This window comes from Bos grunniens, chromosome 17, assembly GCF_055505025.1.
Source record: "Bos grunniens cultivar Pamir isolate PY7600 chromosome 17, Bosgru_T2T1.0, whole genome shotgun sequence".
Taxonomy (NCBI): Eukaryota; Metazoa; Chordata; class Mammalia; order Artiodactyla; family Bovidae; genus Bos; species Bos grunniens.
Genome location: NC_141181.1, coordinates 23,935,839 through 23,960,919, shown reverse-complemented (window position 1 = coordinate 23,960,919; position 25,081 = coordinate 23,935,839). Strand labels below are relative to the sequence as shown.

The following is a 25,081-nucleotide window of genomic DNA, read 5'->3' as shown; positions in this document are numbered from 1 at the left end:
TATTTATGGCTGTGCTGGATCTTTGTTGCTGCCCACGTGCTTTTTTCTAGTTGCAGCAAGCAGAGGGCTGCTTTCTAGTTGCAGTGCATGGCTTTTCATTGTGGCGGCTTCTCTTATTCCGAGCACAGGCTCTAGGGCTTGTGGGCTTCAGTGGTTGCAGCATACAGGCTCAGTAGTTCTGGCTCCCAGGTTCAGTAGTTGTGGTACACAGGCTTTAGTTGCTCTGAGGAATGTGGACTCTTCCTAGATCAGTGATCGAACCTGTGTCTCCTGCATTGGCAGGATTCCCCTGAGTCACCAGGGAAGCCCCAAATATCAATTTTTAACACACAAGAAGGTAAAAAGATTTTTTGCCCCAACTTCAAATACACCAAAACACAGATTGGCAGTTAGATTCAAATATGTAATTTATGAGATACTTTCTCACACATTTAATTATGCTCTTTGATTCTTAAAACCTATTAACAACTTCCTTTGAATAAAACAGAAAAGGTTAAGATTAGCTATTTTCCATATTTTATATAATTAGCAATAAAATTAAATTTGTATGTTGCCATCTCATAGGAAATCTGATAACTAATTGACCATCAACTTTTCCCATTATGTCATTATAATATGTAGTCTGCTTCCAATCTGGAATTATCCAGCATTACTCATGATCAGACCATGAAGAATTTTCTTGTAGCCTTTGTCAAATTTTATTATCAGAGTAATGCTAATCCTTGAGATCATTTTTTTAAATGTTTTTGTCAACTGAAAATCAAATATCTGTAAATCTGTTTTAGTTAAATATATTAAGTTTTGGATGAATATGTCCTGACGTTGAATAAAATTTAGTGTTTGTCATATAAGAAACTCTATTTACTATGAAAAAAGATCCACTGAGGTTCAAAAGAGGATGTTGAACTCACCTCTCCAAGGCTGGAGGATCAAGTTCAACTTTAAGAAGAGCATATCGGGAGGGAAATAATGTTGCAGTCATATATGGAATATACATTTCTTATTAAAGAGTCAAGGATTGGAGACTCAGAGATGTAAAGTAACTTTCCCCAAATCACAAACTTTAGCAAGAAGCAGACCTAAATGGGTTTTGTACTATATACAGGTAACTTCCTTAACATTTTGACTTTATTTTTGAGATTAAAATTGAGAGTAATAATAATATTCTCATAAATCCTCATGAAATGTAAATATTCTCATGGGTGCTGAAGTATTTATTGGACAGTTATATTTGGTTACAAAACAGTTCTTTACAGCCTCAGACTATCTATCAACTTAATGTATGTTTGTTGTTGTTTTTGTTAATCACTAAGTTGTGTTCCACTCTTGTGACCCCATGGTCTGTATCCCACCAAGCTCTTCTGTCCATGGAATTTCTCAGGCAATAATACTGGAGTGGGTTGTCATTTACTTCTACAGGGATTCTTCCTGATGCAGGGATGGCACCCACATCTCTTGCATCGGCAGGCAGATTTTTTAGTGCTGAACCACCAGGGAAACTCTAATACATGTTTGCTGCTGCTGCTGCTACTAAGTCGCCTCAGTCATGTCCAACTCTGTGCAACCCCATAGACGGCAGCCCACCAGGCTCCCCCATCCCTGGAATTCTCCAGGCAAGAACACTGGAGTGGGTTGCCATATCTTCTCCAATGCATGAAAGTTGTTTACCATAATACAATTATACAACTCTGTATGATTATGATAGGAGGTACTACTCTGGTGAACAAATTGTGGAACAAATGTAACTAAAATTGCTAAGCATAAAATGAATAGGTAGCAGCAGAAATATACTGATATATGAGAATAGGTGAACCATAGACATTAGTCCACTGTATTGAGTGAATGAAAGTCAGTTCACCAGATGAATTAGGTCAAAGGAGGTCAAATAGGAGCTTTTACTGCACTTGAAAATTTAAGCAGTCACAACATTAATTCAAATACTTAGAAACATTATATAAATCACACATACAATAAGTTATATTCTGTATATAGGGAAGCTTCATTAATTGTGTGTCTGTATGTATGTGAAGAAATGGTCCTTGATTACTGTTTCAAGTCTTTCTCTTTACTAAAGGGTCAAGCCTTCTTTTGATGGTTAGGCAGCTTCCTATATCTTCTCGGGTTGACTGAAAAATAGTGTCATTCGTATCTGTGCATAAATTGAACATTATGACCCAACTGTCATGTAACAGGAGGGATCATCTGTCTTTCCTTTTTTGAGTCAAGGGATTTTGGCAGGAACATAATATTCCCTTCAAAATCAGTTTGTTCCCTTGACTTTTTTTTTTTTTATAGACTCTATTTATCTGATTCTGCCTCTTCCACAGTCTTTGGGCTTCCAGACTGATTAGATCCTAATTCTTTTGGCATGCTGTCAACATATCCCACTCAGAATAACTATTAAACCTTTGCTTTTGCTACTCGTCTGCAATTGTGTTTCCCTTTCTGTGCACCATGTCTCTGCTCTGTGATTTTCACCTATTTTTGCCTCAGGCTGTCTCCTGACAGTGTTACCACCTCCCTCTATGAATTTGTTGCTTCTTTGCCCAAGTAATTTATTTATGTCCCCTTCTTACTTTCCCCATCTCACTTCAATTTATGATCCCAACTATTAACTTTTTATGTATATGTTCTTTTGTTTCATTTCAATTCACCATGAATATTTTAAAAGACTAGACATTTTATTTTTTCTCAAATATATAAACAGTACATTTTTCAAGATTAAAAGGCTTCACATGTAAATACTCAGGTTGCAACTACAATAACCCAATAACCAATTATTAAGAGGAAGATCTCCTTTTCTATTTAGCAGAAACATTGAATGCTTCAAATGTTGCTAATGTAAGCTAAATCATTCATCCAGATTTTTTTCTTCAACTTGAATAGTTTTATACACTGGTAACAGTTAAAACTGCAATTTAAACAGGTTTTCAGTATTATGTATTAGCTAGTATACAGATTTTATTCAAAGATGTACATGTGTTCTCAGGAAATTAATCCAGAGATATTGTCAACAAAAATGGATTCTCTGTTGTTTTGCATTAATACAAATTCTTTCAAAGGAAAGTATAGTGAAGTCATAAATGCAGTTGAAAATAATTGATTAAATCTTTGCCTTTTATCCAATAATGGAAATAAGCGTTTGAGAACTAAGAAAACTTTTAAGAATTGAACTAAGCTGATGACTTTGAGTACTTATGTTACTTAGAATAAAGGATGGTTGTTCAGTTTTCAGATGTTCTCAATTGTCTTATTTCCACCATTTTTGGAGGAACTCTGTATGTTTTATTATTCAATTAACTACTAAGGAAGTAGTTTTCTTCTGCGTTACATGGGAGAAAATGTAATTGACTGAATTACCAGGAAAGTTGAATCTGAAATGAAAATTGGATTAGTGTGTAGGAAGTTTATTAAGGAATGTTCAGGTATTCACCACCTATAGAAGGAATAGAAAAAGGAAAAAGCAGGACTGGAATGGGAAAAAGAAATCAAACAAACTGGAATTTTCTAGAGTATTAACGATCTCAGCTGATCACTTGGAAATGAGGATAGTTGTTAGAAAGTACACCAAACTGGGATAACAAGACTAGATTTTTGTGCTATATTGAGCAATCATTGGATGAGTAGATTTTGCTAAAGAGAGTTGACCTTGCAAGAGGCAATTCTTATTAGCAAAAAGAGATATTGGAGGACTTTAAGGGGAATCTGGGCGGCAAATCCCACCATAAGCTAAAGAAATAATTACTCAAAGTAAAATAAAAACACTTTAAGAAAAATAGGCACATGATTGTACAAAGACAGCATCAATCATTTAATATTGTGTAGACCTAATATCTTTGACACACTTAGACTAATATTCTGTTTTCTGTCTTCTCTTCTCCTTCCTCCTTCCCTGTTCCTCACTTCCCCCTCTCTTTCTCCACTTGTTCTCTCTCTGTTTGTTCATATTTCCATGAAAACATTTTATGATACACATTTAAAAAAACATATACTAGATTGAACAGACTTTTACAGTGAACAACTATATGTTGACCACTTACACTTTTTAAAATTTACCTTTTATACACATCATGTAAAGTTCACTTTTTTGTTGTTGGTCAATTTGTACCTTCTAAAAAATTTACAGAGTAGTATGTCTTATTCAGACTGCTACACAGAATATAATAAAGTCGATAGCTTATAAATCACAGAAATTTATTTCTCACAGTTGTGGAGGGTGGGAAGTCTAATCAGTTCAGTTCAGTTCAGTCACTCATCTATGTCCGACTCTTTGCAACCCCATGAATCGCAGCATGCCAGGCCTCCCTGTCCTTCACCAACTCCTGGAGTTCACTCAAACTCACATCCATCGAGTCAGTGATACGATCCAGCCATCTCATCCTCTGTTGTCCCCTTCTCCTCCTGCTCCCAATCCCTCCCAGCATCAGAGTCTTTTCCAGTGAGGCAACTCTTCTCATGAGGTGGCCAAAGTATTGGAGTTTCAGCTTTAGCATCATTCTTTCCAAAGAACACCCAGGACTGATCTCCTTCAGAATGGACTGGTTGGATCTCCTTGAAGTCCAAGGGACTCTCAAGAGTCTTCTCCAACACCACAGTTCAAAAGCATCAATTCTTTGGCTCGCAGCTTTCTTCACAGTCCAACTCTCACATCCATACACGACTACTGGAAAAACCATAGCCTTGACTAGATGAACCTTTGTTGGCAAAGTAATGTCTCTGCTTTTCAGTATGCTATCTAGCTTGGTCATAACTTTCCTTCCAAGGAGTAAGCGTCTTTTAATTTCATGGCTGCAGTCACCATATGCAGTGATTTTAGAGCCCAAAAAAATAAAATCTGATACTGTTTCCACTGTTTCCCCATCTATTTCCCATGAAGTGATGGGACCAGATGCCATGATCTTCGTTTTCTGAATGTTGAGCTTTAAGCCAACTTTTTCACTCTCTTTCACTTTCATCAAGAGGCTCTTTAGTTCCTCTTCACTTTCTGCCGTAAGGTTGGTGTCATCTGCATATCTGAGGTTATTGATATTTCTCCCGGCAATCTTGATTCCAACTTGTGCTTCTTCCAGCCCAGCATTTCTCATGATGTACTCTGCATATAAGTTAAATAAGCAGGGTGACAATATATGGCCTTGATGTAGTCCTTTTCCTATTTGGAACCAGTCTGTTTTTCCATGTCCAGTTCTAACCGTTGCTTCCTGACCTTCATGTAGGCCTCAGAGGCAGATCAGGTATTCCCATCTCTTTCAGAATTTTCCACAGTTTATTGTGATCCACACAGTCTAAGATTAAGGCACTTTTTTGGAGTCTATTGTTTTGGTATCTGGTGAAGGTAGACATTCTTCTTTGATGGCCTTATTCTCACTGTAACCTCACATGGTGAAAGGGTAAAGGAGATTTTAGGGTCTTTTCTATACAAGCACTATCATACATAAGGGCTCCTTGTTTGTAACCTAATCACCTTCCAAAAGACCCACACTTTTTAATTCTATCCCCTTTAGAGTTAAAATATCCGCATTTGAACTGGGGAGACATACTCAGCATTTTGTCCCTGGCCATCCAAAACCTACATTCTTTCCTGAGTAATATATATATATTCCATCCTAAAAACCAAAGGTCTTAACTAATTCCAGCACCAACTCAAAATAAGTACATGATTCATCTAATATCTAATATTATCTAAATTTACCATAGGTAAACCCATGGTATGGTTTTTCCATTAGTCATGTATGGATGTGAGAATTGGACCATAAAGAAAGCTGAGCAACAAAGAATTGATGCTCTGAACTGTGGTGTTGGAGAAGACTCTTGAGAGTCCCTTGGACTGCAAGGGGATCAAACCAGTCCACCCTAAAGGAAATCAGTCTTGAATTTTCATTGGAAGGACTGATGCTGAAGTTGAATCTCCAATACTTTGGCCACCTGATGCAAATACTGAGTCATTGGAAAAGATCCTGATGCTGGGAGAGATTGAAGACAGGAGAAGAAGAGAATGACAGAGGATGAGATGGTTGGATGGCATCAGTGACTCGATGGACATGAGTTTAAGCAAGCTCCAGGAGTTGGTGATGGACAGGGAAGCCTGGCTGCTGCTGTCTGTGGGGTCACAAAGAGTCAGACATGACTGAGTGAACTGAACTAAACTGAAAACTCAAGGTATGATTCACGCAGAGGCAACTTGCTTTCCAGCTGTGAATCTGTGAATTCAAATGTGTTATGTGCTTTCAAAATATAGTGGTGCGTGAGGCAGAGGAGAGGCACTCCCATACCAAAAGGGGGAAATAGGAAAGAAGAAAGCATGTGGAGTTTAAAGTGGCTGCGGGGAAGTCTTAACTTCTAGACCAATGAGTCATTGTTGGATTTCCCAGTGTAAGCATTCCTGACTCTGTAAATAAGACCTCTAGGCCAGCAGAGCATAAATTCATGGGAACAGGAAGCAAACATTTTACTAATGGGATGCTAGGGTTGGTGAGTGGTACCACTTCCATTTCTACTTCTTGATCCTTGGACCTATGAATCCTGGCTATGAGAGAAACAATATCATATATTGGACACTGATTCAGAGACTATACAGCTTTTTGGCAAACCTTGTTCCTGGCCAGCAAGGTATTGCCACCTATATGATGCTGTAAGTCTTCAAAAGGCCCTTCCAATAGCTGCTTCAGGTTGCTGGGGATATGGAAAGACCAGAGTTCCATGAACATGGAACCACCACCTCACTTTTGCTGTGACGTGAGTTCCTTGATCAGAAACAATGTTCTGTGGAATAACATTGTGGTAAATAAGGCATCCTTGTAAGTTCAAGACTGATAGTCTGGGCAGAAGCATTCCATGCAGGAAAGACAAAACCATATCCAGTGTGCCTACTTCATCAAGGAGAAATACTAACAATGCCATAATGGAGCTTTCAAATGTAATCAATCTGCCCTCAAGTAGCTGGCTGATGACCCTGGGAAACTGCCATATTGGTTACTCTGTTATTCTTGGTTACTGGCAGATTGAACACTTACTAACCATAGCTAAATTCCTATTAACTTTCAGCTCCCTCCTATTAACAAATGATACTCCGTAAGGATGAGAATTCAACTTGGACTATAATTCAGCCCATCACAGGATGAGGTTCTGCATTTGATTTGTAGAAATTTCACTCTGTGCAGGAGATAAGCTTCAGAGCAGATCCAGAAGCTCTTAAGTCATTTTGCGGTATTTGAGATGGGAATTCAAACTCTGAGTTTAACCTTTCTTTTTACTACTTTGTTCGGTAACATTAGAAGTGTTTACCTAAAACAAATAGACTGTCAGTTATTTCTACAGCAAAAACTGCTTTATTCAGGATCAGCAGAGAATTACAACTGGGGGACTGCAACCATGTGAGCCAAGCACAATTCCCCCCCCCCCCCCCCAAAATAGAGAGGAGAATCCTTTTATAGAGGGGTAAAGGAAGTTGGGAGCACAATAGTAAACAGAGTCCATTGGAGAAATTGAGAGTTCAAAGTTTAGTGGTTTTTCTTCAGCTAATTGGAGAAGGCAATGGCAACCCACTCTAGGGTTCTTGCCTGGAGAATCCCAGGGATGAGGGAGCCTGGTGGGCTGCCATCTATGGGGTTGCACAGAGTCAGACACGACTGAAGCGACTTAGCAGCAGCAGCAGCTTCAGCTAATTTGTGAGAGTCTTATTTTGCTGAGTTCTTGTCAGGCAAAGAGTCTCTCATCTTCCTGTTGGGTTCTGCAATGGTTGTATGGTGTGACAGCTCCTCCCCCTTCTCTCCTGGATTTATTTAATTCAGGTCCCTGCTGAAGCAACCTATAGAAGCAACCAACCAAAGTCATTATATTCTTTTAGTTTCTAAAAATGGTATTGCCTCTTAAGATTGGTAGATTAGGAATATCCAGTACATATAGTTGAAGTAACTCTATTAATTATCAGCACTCAGATAATTAATCAGAAATTATTTTTCCTACTGGAAATAGATTCATTAGCCTCCTTAAATCTGATCATATTAGAGAGGTAATTCCAGGAACTCCAGAACCAATTCAGAAAACTCATCCTTAAAATTCGTTTCCTCTGTGCTCGCTTCGGCAGCACATATACTAAAATTGGAACGATACAGAGAAGATTAGCATGGCCCCTGCACAAGGATGACACGCAAATTCGTGAAGTGTTCCATATTTTTTCTACTCTAGATTTTTAATTTTAGCTTTTTTGTATATGTTATCAATTTTGTACCTACAGTTTTTTTTATAATTTCTGTGACTTTTTTTTTCCCCTCCGTTTCTTTCTCTTCTTCTTTTATATAACATTGTATATCTGAAATTCCAAACTCTACTCTAGATTTTTAATTTATGCTTTTTGGTATTTGATATCAATTTTGTACCTGTATTTTCTTTATAATTTTTGCGACATTGTTTGTTTTTGTTTGTTTGTTTTCTATCTTTATTTTTCTACTTCCTTTTATTTTAACATTGTATTTTTGAAATTCCAAACTCTACTCTAGATTTTTAATTTTTGCTTTCTGGTATTAGTTATCAATTTTGTACCTGTATTTTCTTTATAATTTTCACGACCTTGTTTGTTTTTCTTTGTTCGTTTTTTCTCTCTTTCTTTTCCTTCTTCTTTGCTTTAACATCATATTTTTGAAATTCCAAACTCTACTCTACATTTTTGATTTTTGCTTCTATGTATTTGTTACCAATTTTGTACCTTTAAGAACCCAATCTTCAGGACCCATTTTTCACTAGGGAGCGAGATTACTGGCTTGACTGCTCTCTCTCCCTTTGGACTCTCCTTTTTCTCCACCAGGTCGCCTGTGTCTCCTCCCTAACCCCTCTCTACTCTACCCAACTCTGTGAATTTCTGTGTGTTCCAGACAGTGGAGAACACTTAGGGAACTGATTACTGGCTGGATCTGTCTGCCTCCTTTTCATTCCCCTCCTTTTATCCTTCTGGCCACCTCTGTCTCCTTCCTCCTTCTTCTCTTCTCTGTATAACTCCGTGAACATCTCTGAGTGGTCCAGTTGTGGAGAGCACATAAGGAAGTGACTACTGGCTAGCCTACTCTCTCCACTATTGATTCCACCTCATCTCATTTGGGTCACCTCTAACTCCCTCCTCCCTCTTCTCTTCTCCATGTAATGCTGTGAACCTCTCTGAGTGACCCTCACAGTAGAGAAACTTTTCATCTTTAATGTAGATGTTTTATCAATGGTGCTGTATAGAAGGAGAAGTTTTGAAACTACTGTAAAAATAAGACCGATAACTGGAAGCAGGAGGCTTAAGTCCAAACCCTGACTACAGGGAACTCCTGACTCCAAGGAACATTAATTGACAGGAGCTCATCAAACGCCTCCATACCAACACTGAAACCAAGCACCACACAAGGGCCAACGAGTTCCAGGGCAAGACATACCAAACAAATTCTCCAGCAACAAAGGAACACAGCCCTGAGATTCAAGATACAGGCTGCCCAAAGTCACCCCAAAACCATAGACATCTCATAACTCATTACTGGACATTTCATTGCACTCCAGAGAGAAGAAATACAGCTCCACCCACCAGAACACTGACACAAGCTTCCCTAACCAGTAAACCTTGACAAGCCACCTGTACAAACCCACACACAGCGAGGAAATGCCACAAACTGCCAGAATACAGAAAGGACACCCTAAACTCAGTAATATAAACAAGATGAAGAGACAGAGGAATACCCAGCAGATAAAGGAACAGGATAAATGCCCACCAAACCAAACAAAAGCGGAAGAGATAGGGAATCTACCTGATAAAGAATTCCGAATAATGATAGTGAAATTGATCCAAAATCTTGAAATTAAAAAGGAATCACAGATAAATAGCCTGGAGACAAGGATTGAGAAGATGCAAGAAAGGTTTAACAAGGACCTAGAAGAAATAAAAAACAGTCAATATATAATGAATAATGCAATAAATGAAATTAAAAACACCCTGGAGGCAACAAATAGTAGAATAACAGAGGCAGAAGATAGGATTAGTGAATTAGAAGATAGAAGGGTAGAAATAAATGAATCAGAGAGGATAAAAGAAAAACGAATTAAAAGAAATGAGGACAATCTCAGAGGCCTCCAGGACAATATTAAACGCTACAATATTCGAATCATAGGGGTTCCAGAAGAAGAAGACAAAAAGAAAGACCATGAGAAAATACTTGAGGAGATAATAGTTGAAAACTCCCTAAAATGGGGAAGGAAATAATCACCCAAGTCCAAGAAACCCAGAGAGTCCCAAACAGGATGAACCCAAGGCAAAACACCCCAAGACACATATTAATCAAATTAACAAAGATCAAACACAAAGAACAAATATTAAAAGCAGCAAGGGAAAAACAACAAATAACACACAAGGGAATTCCCATAAGGATAACAGCTGATCTTTCAATAGAAACTCTTCAAGCCAGGAGGGAATGGCAAGACATACTTAAAATGATGAAAGAAAATAACCTACAGCCCAGATTATTGTACCCAGCAAGGATTTCATTCAAGTATGAAGGAGAAATCAAAAGCTTTTCAGACAAGCAAAAGCTGAGAGAGTTCTGCACCACCAAACCAGCTCTCCAACAAATACTAAAGGATATTCTCTAGACAGGAAACACAAAAACGGTGTATAAACTCGAACCCAAAACAATAAAGTAAATGGCAACGGGATCATACTTATCAGTAATTACCTTAAACGTAAATGGGTTGAATGCCCCAACCAAAAGACAAAGACTGGCTGAATGGATACAAAAACAAGACCCCTACATATATTGTCTACAAGAAACCCACCTCAAAACAGGGGACACATACAGACTGAAAGTGAAGGGCTGGAAAAAGATTTTCCATGCAAATAGGGACCAAAAGAAAGCAGGAGTAGCAATACTCATATCAGATAAAATAGACTTTAAAACAAAGGCTGTGAAGAGAGACAAAGAAGGTCACTACATAATGATCAAAGGATCAATCCAAGAAGAAGATATAACAATTATAAATATATATGCACCCAACATGGGAGCACCGCAGTATGTAAGACAAATGCTAACACGTATGAAAGGAGAAATTAACAATAACACAATAATAGTGGGAGACTTTAATACCCCACTCACACCTATGGATAGATCAACTAAACAGAAAATTAACAAGGAAACACAAACTTTAAATGATACAATAGACCAGTTAGACCTAATTGATATCTATAGGACATTTCATCCCAAAACAATGAATTTCACCTTTTTCTCAAGCGCACATGGAACCTTCTCCAGGATAGATCACATCCTGGGCCATAAAGCTAGCCTTGGTAAATTCAAAAAAATAGAAATCATTCCAAGCATCTTTTCTGACCATAATGCAGTAAGATTAGATCTCAATTACAGGAGAAAAACTATTAAAAATTCCAACATATGGAGGCTGAACAACACGCTGCTGAATAACCAACAAATCACAGAAGAAATCAAAAAAGAAATCAAAATTTGCATAGAAACGAATGAAAATGAAAACACAACAACCCAAAACCTGTGGGACACGGTAAAAGCAGTCCTAAGGGGAAAGTTCATAGCAATACAGGCACACCTCAAGAAACAAGAAAAAAGTCAAATAAATAACCTAACGCTACACCTAAAGCAACTAGAAAAGGAAGAAATGAAGAACCCCAGGGTTAGTAGAAGGAAAGAAATCTTAAAAATTAGAGCAGAAATAAATGCAAAAGAAACAAAAGAGACCATAGCAAAAATCAACAAAACCAAAAGCTGGTTCTTTGAAAAGATAAATAAAATTGACAAACCATTAGCCAGACTCATCAAAAACAAAGGGAGAAAAATCAAATCAACAAAATTAGAAACGAAAATGGAGAGATCACAACAGACAACACAGAAATACAAAGGATCATAAGAGACTACTATCAACAATTATATGCCAATAAAATGGACAACGGGGAAGAAATGGACAAATTCTTAGAAAAGTACAACTTTCCAAAACTCGACCAGGAAGAAATAGAAAAATCTTAACAGACCCATCACAAGCACAGAAATTGAAACTGTAATAAAAAATCTTCCAGCAAACAAAAGCCCAGGTCCAGACGGCTTCACGGCTGAATTCTACCAAAAATTTAGAGAAGAGCTAACACCTATCCTGCTCAAACTCTTCCAGAAAATTGCAGAGGAAGGTAAACTTCCAAACTCATTCTATGAGGCCACCATCACCGTAATACCAAAACCTGACAAAGATCCTACAAAAAAAGAAAACTACAGGCCAATATCACTGATGAACATAGATGCAAAAATCCTTAACAAAATTCTAGCAATCAGAATCCAACAACACATTAAAAAGATCATACACCATTACCAAATGCGCTTTATCCCAGGGATGCAAGGATTCTTCAATATCCGCAAATCAATGTTATACACCACATTAACAAATTGAAAAATAAAAACCATATGAGTATCTCAATAGATGCAGAGAAAGCCTTTGACAAAATTCAACACCCATTTATGATAAAAACTCTCCAGAAAGCAGGAATAGAAGGAACATACCTCAACATAATAAAAGCTATATATGACAAACCCACAGCAAACATTATCCTCAATGGTGAAAAATTGAAAGCATTTCCTCTAAAGTCAGGAACAAGACAAGGGTGCCCACTTTCACCATTACTATTCAACATAGTTTTGGAAGTTTTGGCCACAGCAATCAGAGCAGAAAAAGAAATAAAAGGAATCCAAATTGGAAAAGAAGAAGTAAAACTCTCACTATTTGCAGATGACATGATCCTCTACATAGAAAACCCTAAAGACTCCACCAGAAAATTACTAGAACTAATCAATGATTATAGTAAAGTTGCAGGATATAAAATCAACACACAGAAATCCCTTGCATTCCTATACACTAATAATGAGAAAACAGAAAGAGAAATTAAGGAAACAATTCCATTCACCATTGCAATGGAAAGAATAAAATACTTAGGAATATATCTACCCAAAGAAACTAAAGACCTATATATAGAAAACTACAAAACACTGGTGAAAGAAATCAAAGAGGACACTAATAGATGGAGAAATATACCATGTTCATGGATTGGAAGAACAAATATAGTGAAAATGAGTATACTACCCAAAGCAATCTATAGATTCAATGCAATCCCTATCAAGCTACCAACAGTATTCTTCACAGAGCTAGAACAAATAATTTCACAATTTGTATGGAAATACAAAAAACCTCGAATAGCCAAAGCGATCTTGAGAAAGAAGAATGGAACTGGAGAAATCAACCTACCTGACTTCAGGCTCTGCTACAAAGCCACAGTCATCAAGACAGTATGGTACTGGCACAAAGACAGAAATACAGATCAATGGAACAAAGTAGAAAGCCCAGAGATAAATCCACGCACATATGGACACCTTATCTTTGACAAAGGAGGCAAGAATATACAATGGATTAAAGACAATCTCTTTAACAAGTGGTGCTGGGAAATCTGGTCAACCACTTGTAAAAGAATGAAACTAGAACACTTTCTAACACCATACACAAAAATAAACTCAAAATGGATTAAAGATCTCAACGTAAGACCAGAAACTATAAAACTCCTAGAGGAGAACATAGGCAAAACACTCTCTGACATACATCACAGCAGGATCCTCTATGACCCACCTCCCAGAATATTGGAAATAAAAGAAAAAATAAACAAATGGGACCTAATTAACCTTAAAAGCTTCTGCACATCAAAGGAAACTATTAGCAAGGTGAAAAGACAGCCTTCAGAATGGGAGAAAATAATAGCAAATGAAGCAACTGACAAACAACTAATGTCAAAAATATACAAGCAACTCCTACAGCTCAACTCCAGAAAAATAAATGACCCAATCAAAAAATGGGCCAAAGAACTAAATAGACATTTCTCAAAAGAAGACATACAGAGGGCTAACAAACACAAGAAAGGATGCTCAACATCACTCATCATCAGAGAAATGCAAATCAAAACCACCATGAGGTACCATTTCACACCAGTCAGAATGGTTGCGATCCAAAAGTCTACAAATAATAAATGCTGGAGAGGGTGTGGAGAAAAGGGAACCCTCTTACACTGGTGGTGGGAATGCAAACTAGTACAGCCACTATGGAGAACAGTGTGGAGATTCCTTAAAAAACTGGAAATTGGACTGCCTTATGATCCAGCAATCCCACTGCTGGGCATACACACTGAGGAAACCAGAAGGGAAAGAGACACGTGTACCCCAATGTTCATTGCAGCACTGTTTATAATAGCCAGGACATGGAAGCAACCTAGATGCCCATCAGCAGATAAATGGATAAGAAAGTTGTGGTACATATACACAATAGAGTATTACTCAGCCATTAAAAAGAAAACATTTGAATCAGTTCTAATGAGGTGGATGAAACTGGAGCCTATTATACAGAGTGAAGTAAGCCAGAAGGAAAAACACCAATACGGTATACTAACGCATATATATGGAATTTAGAAAGATGGTAACAATAACCCTGTGTACAAGACAGCAAAAGAGACACTGATGTATAGAACAGTCTTATGGACTCTGTGGGAGAGGGAGAGGGTGGGAAGATTTGGAAGAATGGCATTGAAACATGTAAAATATCATGTATGAAACGAGATGCCAGTCCAGGTTCGATGCACGATACTGGATGCTTGGGGCTAGTGCACTGGGACGACCCAGAGGGATGGTATGGGGAGGGAGGAGGGAGGAGGGTTCAGGATGGGGAACACATGTATACTTGTGGTGGATTCATTTTGATATTTGGCAAAACTAATACAATTATGTAAAGTTTAAAAAAAAATAAAAAAAAATTTGTTTCCTCTACCACCACTCTCATTAACAAAGTCCACGTTTATCCTAGAGGACAGTTTTCTTGTACCTAAAGTTCCCTCATGCTTCTTTTTTAAATTCAGTTATACCTCTGCCCCCAGACCCTAGCAATCACTAATCTGTTTTCCATTACTACTGTTTTGCTTTTTCGAGAATGTCATAAGTAGAACTCTGCAGGCTGTCATCTTTGAGTTTGACATCTTTCATTTAACATAATGCTTTGAGGGTATCCATCTTTTCTGTTTCTAAAAATAGTTGGTTCCTATTCAATACTGTGTTTCTTTCAAATGAAAGTCATTTGGCAATGAAGACTCAGAAATGTAATTTGCAGCCTCCTAACTTTGCCTAGCATTAATAATTTGTGCATACAACCAAGAGAAGTTAGTGAGAGACAACAGAAACATAAATTTTTCAATAGACATTAAATAATTTGGTTAAATATGTGGACAAATAGATCTTATATCAAGTATTTCAATATACAATTTCACTTTTATTAAATGTAAAGATTTAGGGTGAGCACATGCATATTTTCAGAATTTTGATATAGAAGAAGGATTATGTTACTTTCATATGCTCAAAGTGAGAATGGAATTGATTGTTGTGGTATGAACAGTGGGTGTACATAAGTAGAATTTTTATTGTAGATAGTTTGACTGAAAATAATAAGCTGTTTTCTACCATTTCTAACCGTAAAGTTTGTTGAGCAGAATACCATGTACCAGTCCCAATAGAGGACTCAACAAACATTGGTATCAGAGCTATTAAGGAAAATACTTGCAGTTAATCATTGGATGAAATGATGCTTTGGTTACAAAGAAAAGAGACAGAGCAAAATCAGCTTCAACAGTGAGCATCATTTCCTCATGGCCAGAGAGTCTTTTGTGGTAGCCATTGCAAGGCAATTTCCACCCCTCTCACATTGCAATGAAAGGAACCTTGCTAAAGACAGATATAGCAGTGGGCTGGCCAGGTGGCACATTATGTATAAGCTTTAAGCAATGAGAAAAGAGCACTCATTTAACCTAAAATGGGGAAAGACATCACTACACAAGATGATAGGCATAGCACAGTCTGTGTGGTTCTTTAGCTCTTGGTATCAAAATGTTCCAGGTCCCAGGCCATGGACCTTGGACCCTCTTATGCAGCTGAGTGGGGACAAAGACCTGCTCAGGAATGTGTCTGTCTTTCCCAACAGTCGCAGAAGTTCCAGGGTAATTGGTGCTATTAAGAGTCCATGATAAGTGGCTGTGAGGCAGAGCTATTTTAGAAGAGATTCTAGGATTAATTGATTTACATTAATAGATGGTAAAATTCCTTTTACTTCTGACACCCTGAAACGTATGAAGATATTGAGAACCATGAAGTTTTCATTTCGGAAGTAACTGGGATTCAGAAGTAGGTGATTTTGTAATGACTGTAAGTTATGGCACATGTATCCATGCATAAATGCCCAAATAATAGAATAGCCTGTGTATGCACATGGGTATGTGTGTATGCATGCACATGTGTAGTTTTTTCACTAAAGGAGAAACTTGTTCCCAATATGGGGATCTTAATAATATATTCTTCTATTTTTCATGATAAACTATTAACACTTATTTTTCATTTAAACCCTTTGATGACTTAAAGAATTTGCAGTGTGTTTTATCCGAAATGCCCACATCTTTTACTAATTGGTGAGCTCATATCTATCATTCAAGAATCAAGTCAAATGTCTAATATTTCTTGAAGCCTTCCAAAGACTGTCTTCCTAATCTCGAGGTGAAGATATTCAATATTTTTATCTTGTTCCCTGTTTCATTATATTTATTTGATTAAATTTATATTTCATAATTTTCACAATAAACTATGGGACTGAAAGAGACAAAGATAGCTTCCTCTACATTTGGTATAGTGACACCTAGCATGGTGCCCAGAATTTAAAAATCCACAAAAGTTTTTGAGTGACTGAGCTGATAATGCAACAATGACTAAAGTGATAATCTAATACATATTGCTTACCTAGCATAATTTATTCCATATTTCTGCTTAAAAATTCATGCTTTGGGTCACAGTATTTCCATTTTGTACTTTCTTTCAACATCTAAATTGGTATTAAGTATCATATTTTGAGATACAAGTTTTCCAGATTTTTATTCCTGTTCTCTCTGCCTGTGGCATTTATACTACATTTCCAGCTATCACATTTCTAACCTAAGTCCTGAGATTGCACAATGCATGGTTTCCATCTAAAATGAGAAATTGTCTGTTGTTACTCTGTTTGCACCATTTTCCTATAATAGGGTTACTATTAATTTTCATAATGATCATTTGAACATAAATGGAGATTTTATTACTGAGCATATTTTTAAATATTTTTTTCTTTGTTGATTTCTGAGGGTGAGCATCTGGTGTATTGTTCTTCAGCTCTGGCTATCATGTTATTTAAAGGGCTCTGTGGCATAAGGGTGGGAGGGCAATTCAGAATTTCTTTCAATGCATTTCCCACAAATATCATCACCATATGCAGACTGTGTATTAGATAAGGCAAGTTAGTCATGTAGTGAATTATAACAAGCAAGCTGATAGACATTCTGACACTCAGAGAAAGTAAAGAATAAAATAGTCAGCTGAAAAAAAGCTAACTGATATTTTGCACTTATTTTTAAAACAATGTAGAAAAAAATCAGCATATATTTAAAACATATTGCTTAAGACAAATATCAATACTATAATTCTACTTATTAAAGTATTAGATTTTATACATTTAAAACCATTTTAACACTTCATATATAGTATTATATAATTAGAATTGGAAATGTTTTATCTTGAGACACATTTATTTTTGTCTTTCTAGGAACCTACATCCCCAAAATGGAAGTAGAAATACTTTTTTAATATGTAATTTCACAAAATCTATTGTATAGCTGAAAATGCACAGAATTAATCTATTTATTGCTGTAATAAAATAAATTTTCATACTAAACAGATGTTAATAAACAAATAGGTTCAAGGAATAGCATTAGACATTGAAGATCCAAAGATGAATGTGCCATACTAAATTGAACAAAGATTCAATAAAGTTAATGTAACACCTTTAGATTTGTTATGAGAAAGGTAAGTACTAGGGGAAAATAAAAAAAGAGAAATTCATTGCTTCAGGACAAACAAATTAAGTTATAGTTTAAAGAGCAGATCACATTTGGGCTTGAGCAGCTGGGAACAAAGCAAAACAAAAAATAAAAGCAGGGTTTCCCACCAGTGTTGTGTAGATGCACGGATTAACAAATTGCCCAAAGTGAGTGAAGCATTTGATAAAGGGAGTGGTGGGAAGACTGCTTGAGAGATAGTGAACAGATTATAGTTATCATAATGAGGAGTCCAAAGAGCTTCCAGGGGCTTATTCTGAACTGGGTAATAAAGATCTGAGTTGCTTTAAAAGAATCATTTTGGTAACCATGTATAGGATAACTTTGATTAGGAGAAGGAAGGAGTGGTGATGTTAAAGGCAAGTACTCTTTAAGAACATAATCTTGCAGACCAAACTGAAGAATTGAGCCTAAGGGTGCAATACTAGTGCAATGGAAAGGCAGCCACAGAATTAATAATCTTTTTGGTCCTTAGAATGGATAATCAGTTCTTCACATGGCAGTTAGGATTTCTGGTTGTTTAGTTTTTTCCACTTCAGTAGTATAATAATAATGCCTGGCTTGAAACAAAATGAACCTCTGTACTCTCTGGCCTCTGCTTCTCTTACCTTATTTCAATCACACTTGCGAGGTCAGGGATATTAGCATGGGCTTGATTGAATCATATCTTTCCCTCTCCAGGATCTCTAACATACTGGCCTCTCTGGAAAAACTCCAAACACCACCTTCTCTCCTCAGAACCCCTTTCTCAAAACTTCATGTGTTTTCTTGCATGTTGCTTTTTTCAAAGATTTCTTCCCTCCTCATCCAATGAAAATTTCTTATGTTAAGATAATTTATTTTGTTTTTTTTCTTAGGATTTACTCTAATTTACAACTATTTATTTAAGTCTATGTTTGCTTTAATAATATCTAGTTCCCTTACTGCACTTTCTTGCACTTTTGTTTACAGTCCATAATTGCATTGTGTAACCAAAACTTAGTTCCACAGTTGATAAAATTTAAATAAGCATTAAATAAATGTCCCATGGATATTAAATGAGTAAAGGATATACTGAAGTTACCATGAGGAATGGGTTGTGGAGACAAGAATGTGAGTTTGATTCTGAATATCTGGACTATGAGGTGTTTGCATCCTCATCTTCATCATTGATCTAATCAACCCCACCATGATCTGAGCATTTCCTGTAAGTGAACCAAGGGCTCTACATACAAGTTTCTATTTAATCTCACAGTATTGAATAAATAAGATATAGAAGTTATGTACATGGAAGGCAATGGCACCCCACTCCAGTACTCTTGCCTGGAAAATCCCATGGGCAGAGGAGCCTGGTGGGCTGCCGTCCATGGGGTCGCTAAGAGTTGGACACGACTGAAGCAACTTAGCAGAGGTAGCAGCAGAGGTTATGTAATGATCCTAAGATTAAAAAACTAGAATCTGAGAGATTGTAATTTAAATTCAGGGTTTTCTAACTCAAAATCCCACTGTTCTTACTGCTGTGATATAATGTTAATATTTTAAGATAATCTAAACCTAAAAAATATATTGTTCCTTGAAATTATGCAAACTAGAGAAAAGATAGAAAAATTATTAGCAATTCAGAGCAAAATATAAATGTATAGGCAACATTTATACCAATTATACAATAACTTTTATTATAGAAGTATTGCGTGAATTAATGTGAATGGTTAAAATCAAAATTCAAATAATTGGATAAATAGGGTGTATGTTCAAGGTCTTTCCAGGAAAGGGGTGTTCCTGAGTGTGTCTTTTTGCCAGAGATTTTTACTCCACTCTGTGCCTTTTCTTGTGTGGGCTTTTTCCTTTCTGTCCCTTTCACAGGCTTTTTCCTTTTATTTGTTTGCCCTCCACACAGTTCTTCTATTCACCACTTTCTCTGACTGCCATCTGGGACCCTGTTTAACTATTCTAATTACCTAACAGATTTAAGTTCTCCATTACAACTTAAAGTATGCAGATTATTTTATTTACTTCAAGCATACAGGAGTTAGCACATAAACTAGTCAATAGAGTTCCACAGAGTATACATGATTCTCTTAATTCACTTCATATACTTTCTGTTCACTCTCTAATGAGTGACTAACTTCCAGAACCCTATGTTCACTGCCCTATTTTTCCAAATTGAAGACATTTGTTATGCTCCAAAATTAATAATAAAAAAGGATGTAGAATTTATGTCATCAGAAAAAATGGCATCATTCAAACTGCAGCTTCAGTTCAGTTCAGTTCAGTCGCTCAGTCGTGTCCAACTCTTTGCGACCCCATGAATCTCAGCATGCCAGGCCTCCCTGTCCATCACCAACTCCCAGAGTTCACTCAGACTCATGTCCATCGAGTCAGTGATGCCATCCAGCCATCTCATCCTCTGTCGTCCCCTTCTCCTCTCTCCCCCAATCCCTCCCAGCATCAGAGTCTTTTCTAATGAGTCAACTCTTCGCATGAGGTGGCCAAAGTACTGGAGTTTCAGCTTTAGCATCATTCCTTCCAAAGAAATCCCAGGGCTGTTCTCCTTTAGAATGGACTGGTTGGATCTCCTTGCAGTTCGAGATCCAACACCACAACACCACAGTTCAAAAGCATCGATTCTTCTGCGCTCAGCTTTCTTCACAGTCCATCTCTCACATCCATACATGACTACTGGAGAAACCATAGCCTTGACTAGACGGACCTTTGTTGGCAAAGTAATGTCTCTGCTTTTCAATATGCTATCTAGGTTGGTCATAACTTTTCTTCCAAGGAGTAAGCGTCTTTTAATTTCATGGCTGCAGTCACCATCTACAGTGATTTTGGAGCCCAAAAAATAAAGTCTGACAATGTTTCCACTGTTTCCCCATCCATTTCCCATGAAGTGATGGGACCAGATGCCATGATCTTCGTTTTCTTAATGTTGAGTTTTCACACTAAAAGTAAGAAAAATATCATCCTCTTCCACACCTCAAATTTTTAACATTGGTGATTTTTCAGTTTATGTTGTCTAAGTACCACCAAAGTCTTGCTTGCCCCAATATTCTTCACAATCCCAATTAAATTATTTAAACATGACCTAAGTCATTAGATAGCACAGTATTATAAATATGAAAGAAAGAAAAAATATGCTTTTTTTCCTTCCTCTCAAATCATAGGCATAAACAGAGTTTTCAGGCCATATTCTGTATTGATTCAACATTATACTTTTGGAGATAGCAACAGCAAAAGCATAGACATGCAAATATACTGCAAAAGTTCATAAATTTTCACACAGTAGATATAAAATTGTTGAATGACAGAGTCATAGGCTGCCACAGCCAGCAGGGATGTTTGATAACGTGTAATGTAATAGATGAAGTAACACAAAATCAATGACTTCCATGTAGCCAGGAGTTTTTTTCAGGCTATACTCAGCCTCAGTTTATTACATTGCCAAAAGGTGAAGTTGTTGATGAACTCATTTGACAGTGTCATTTAAACAGAGAAGGGGACTGATATACAGAAATTAGCATGTAGACTGAGAATGTTGAAGCAAAAGCAATTGCAGTGGGTCTTTTCTATAGTGTACCTGAAGGACGGATGACCACCTCATGTCCTAAGACTGATTGCCTAGATTTGCTTATTAGCTCTTAAAACTGCAGTAACCAGAGGTAGAGAAAGGCTAAAAGAAAAAACTCTCTGCAAATGCACTGAATTAAATTTGTGGACCAATGAAGGTTACAGAAATGACATACAAAGAGACTTTTTAAAAACTTACAAGACATTTAACACTTGTTGATAATGCATCTCACTGCATAGTGGAGACTTGTTCCGTTAGACTTTTTATTTATTGTGTTTTTATGAATTTTTCAGTTTTATAAAAATAGGTATGAATTATTTTTCAAAATTTAAAGTTTTTGTTTAGCAGATTTTTATTATCTTATTTGTATCTTTTGATTTTATTTGTAAAGGAAAAGCAGAAAATTATCAAGAACAGAGGGTATAGAGAAAGGGAAACATTCTAAAGGAATAGAAAAGAAGCAGCTCATGAAATTATACTTGACAAAATTTTGTCCAGGTACTTGGGGATAAAAATCTGGGCATTAATATCAGAACTACACTAAATATCAGTCTTAATTTTCTAAGTGAAATTTGTAAAGTTGACTCGTTTGTATATAATTTAGCCTTGAATGTGATTTAATTACACATCAAATAAATATTCTCTACATTAAAAAAATAGCTATTCAAGTGGAAGCCTCCTTTATGTACTGTTTGATTAATGCCCACAATTTAGGGGGATGGTATTAAGTATTTGTTTAGGAGTCTTGTGTTATATGAGTGTGTAGAAGCTGTAGGTCCTAGAGGAGGGCATGGTAACCCACTGCCTGATTGCCTGGAGAATCACATGGACTGAGGAGCCTGACAGGCTACACAGCCCATAGGGTTGCACAGAGTCAGAACGGAATGGAACGACTTAGTATGCATGCATACCCAGATATATGAACAAGAATATGTTCCATAAAACAATTACAGTTTTGGGTATGGTTTCAACAGAGGTGAATTTGCTTCAGCAATATTTAGTAAGCCTTATTTTCTGCCTGGGGATGTTGTTCTGTTACACAAGCATGGCGGCCAAGGTATCAGCCATTGTAAACAATCCAGCCACTTAATCCAGTCAAATACAAACACTATGGAATAAAAATATCTCTTCTTTAGAACTCTTCCAAACTTTCTGTGAATGGGTCCTTTCATGTAGCAAATATTTTATGTACCATCACCAGATGCAGTATTAGTGGGAACTAAATATAAGCAAATCAACTAAGTGCCAAAATGTTCTCTATTATATCATGCTAATAATTATATGGTCTATAAAACTGATTTACTTTTTACAACATTCTGTGTATCCTATGAAAATTCTTTGGTTAATGCGAAAAGTAGAATAAATCACTATCTAAAAAACTTAGCATTTGCCTATTTCTATGTTTATGAGGATGAACTAGTTCTCTAAATCTTTCAAAATTCTGGGAGGATGTATTAGACATCTTAATAGTTAAATTCTCTATGTAATATCTGGATATGAAAAATAATCTAAGAGCACTCCTGACCAGCTCTATCACAATGAGGAAAAATTAGCATCAAAGAGCCAATACGGTCCCTTTTATATTATATCATCTGGATGCCTGAACTATAGAGAACTCTGGGGAGTAATTAAATTTCCATACCTTATGTGGAGTGGCCATTAAAGAAGATAGTGCTATTTGTGGATCAGTTAGAAAGACATGGGCTTATGCCTCTTTCCTTTGTAATTCTATGGGTTTGCAAGGAGTTGTGATTTGAAATTCATCAATATAAAGTTTTTTATTGTATCAAATGTGTAGTGGATATTATACACAGTATCAATAACAGTAGAAAGAATGGAGTTTAGTATAAATCAAACAGAGACTGCATTCTGGAACTCGTATTATTAGACTTTGTAGTTTCCTATTTCATTTTTAGCTGCTTATATTAAAAGTTTGAGACTAAATTATGTGAATTCTCAGATGATACAAATACACTAAGAAAATCTTTGAAACACTTTCCAAACAACATTAACTCTTTCAAGCTAGTTAGTTTTTATTGAAGTGTTAAAAGGAAATCTGTGGCTTGAAATAAATGAAATCTATCTAATAACTTAAAAGAAACTTAGAATGTTAAAAAATACTTGAAGATGAGATGTGAAAGGATGAGATAAATGAAACCAGGTAACTCAACTGGAAACAAAAACTTTAGAACTAACGCATTATGTTTACAACAGATTTATAGAATTCCCCCATTTAAAAGGGTCTTAAACAAAGTGTGTTGAAGTACCTAGTAGTAGAGCTTAGGGTTTCCTCAGCTACCTTCTTTTTTCAGTAGTTTTCTCAATGCAATCTTTCTAGCTGTTTATACTGAATTGTCTTCTGAGGCTCTGTTTCCACTAAAGATTCCTTATTTCCTCAGTCAAAGAAGAGGTGTACCTGATCATATTGTCATGCAATACCTTATACATTAGTTTGGAATTTATCATCAACCTCTCTATATAATATAAACAGAAGCTTCAAATATAATCAACAACCAAAATGTACAATCAAGAAAACAGGACTTATACACTCCTAGGAGAGATTAGTGTCAACTGAAATAATCTGTGAAGACAGCAGGAAGGAAATACTTGGGACAGGTCCTGAAAAAAATGCTGAGAAGCATATTCTTAGCATAAAAGTCACTTGAACCTGCCTATATTATTGTTAAATGTTCAGAAAACTAAGATCATGTCATCTGGTCCCAATACTTCATGACAGATAGATGGGGAAACAGTGGAAACAGTGTCAGACTTTATTTTGGGGGCTCCAAAAACACTGCAGATGGTGACTGCAACCATGAAATTAAAAGACGCTTGCTCCTTGGAAGAAAAGCTATAACCAAGCTAGACAGCATATTGAAAAGCAGAGACATTACTTTGCCAACAAAGGTCCATCTAGTCAAGGCTATAGTTTTTCCAGCAGTCACGTATGGATGTGATAGTTGGACTGTGAAGAAAGCTGAGCACCAAACAATTGATGCTTTTGAACTATGTTGGAGGACTCTTGAGAGTCCCTTGGACAGCAAGGAGATCCAACCAGTCCATCCTAAAGGAAATCAGTCCTGAATACTTACTGCATGTCTTTATTTTCCTGTGTGTCTCCTTTTCTACTCTCACAGACCACTTCTGACTCTGGTCTCCAAATGCATAATTTCCCGCTACAACAAGTAATTTTCTCACATCAGTGGGTGTTGTAGAATTTATTTCAGTTATGACACTATCGACCTGGAATTAGCATCAGATTCTATGGGTTAAAGGCTCAGTCCACAAGACTATTCCCCACTTCAGATGCCAATCTCTCAAGTACTCAAAACTTCTGTCTAACTTGGCTACAAATCAGAGGTTCCCATGACCTACTCACTCTTGGATTCAATTATTTGCTAGAGCAGCTCACAGGAATCAGGGAAACATGTTTATCAGTTAATTAAAGACTGATAAAGAATGCAGGTGAACAGCTAGATGAAGAGATACACAGGGTGAGGTCTGAAGGGTCCGGAGCATAGGAGTTTCTGTCCCAGAGGAGTTGAGATGCCACACCCTCCTAGTGTGGA

The 25,081-nt window shown here is 36.7% G+C and overlaps 1 non-coding gene across 1 annotated transcript; it reads left to right on the top strand.

Annotated features, from left to right (window-relative positions):
- The first annotated feature begins 8,067 nt into the window (after positions 1 to 8,067).
- On the top strand, positions 8,068 to 8,174 carry LOC147355117 (U6 spliceosomal RNA). The gene has a single exon (XR_015144958.1). It is a non-coding gene; the product is annotated as a U6 spliceosomal RNA (small nuclear RNA).
- The last annotated feature ends 16,907 nt before the right edge of the window (positions 8,175 to 25,081 follow it).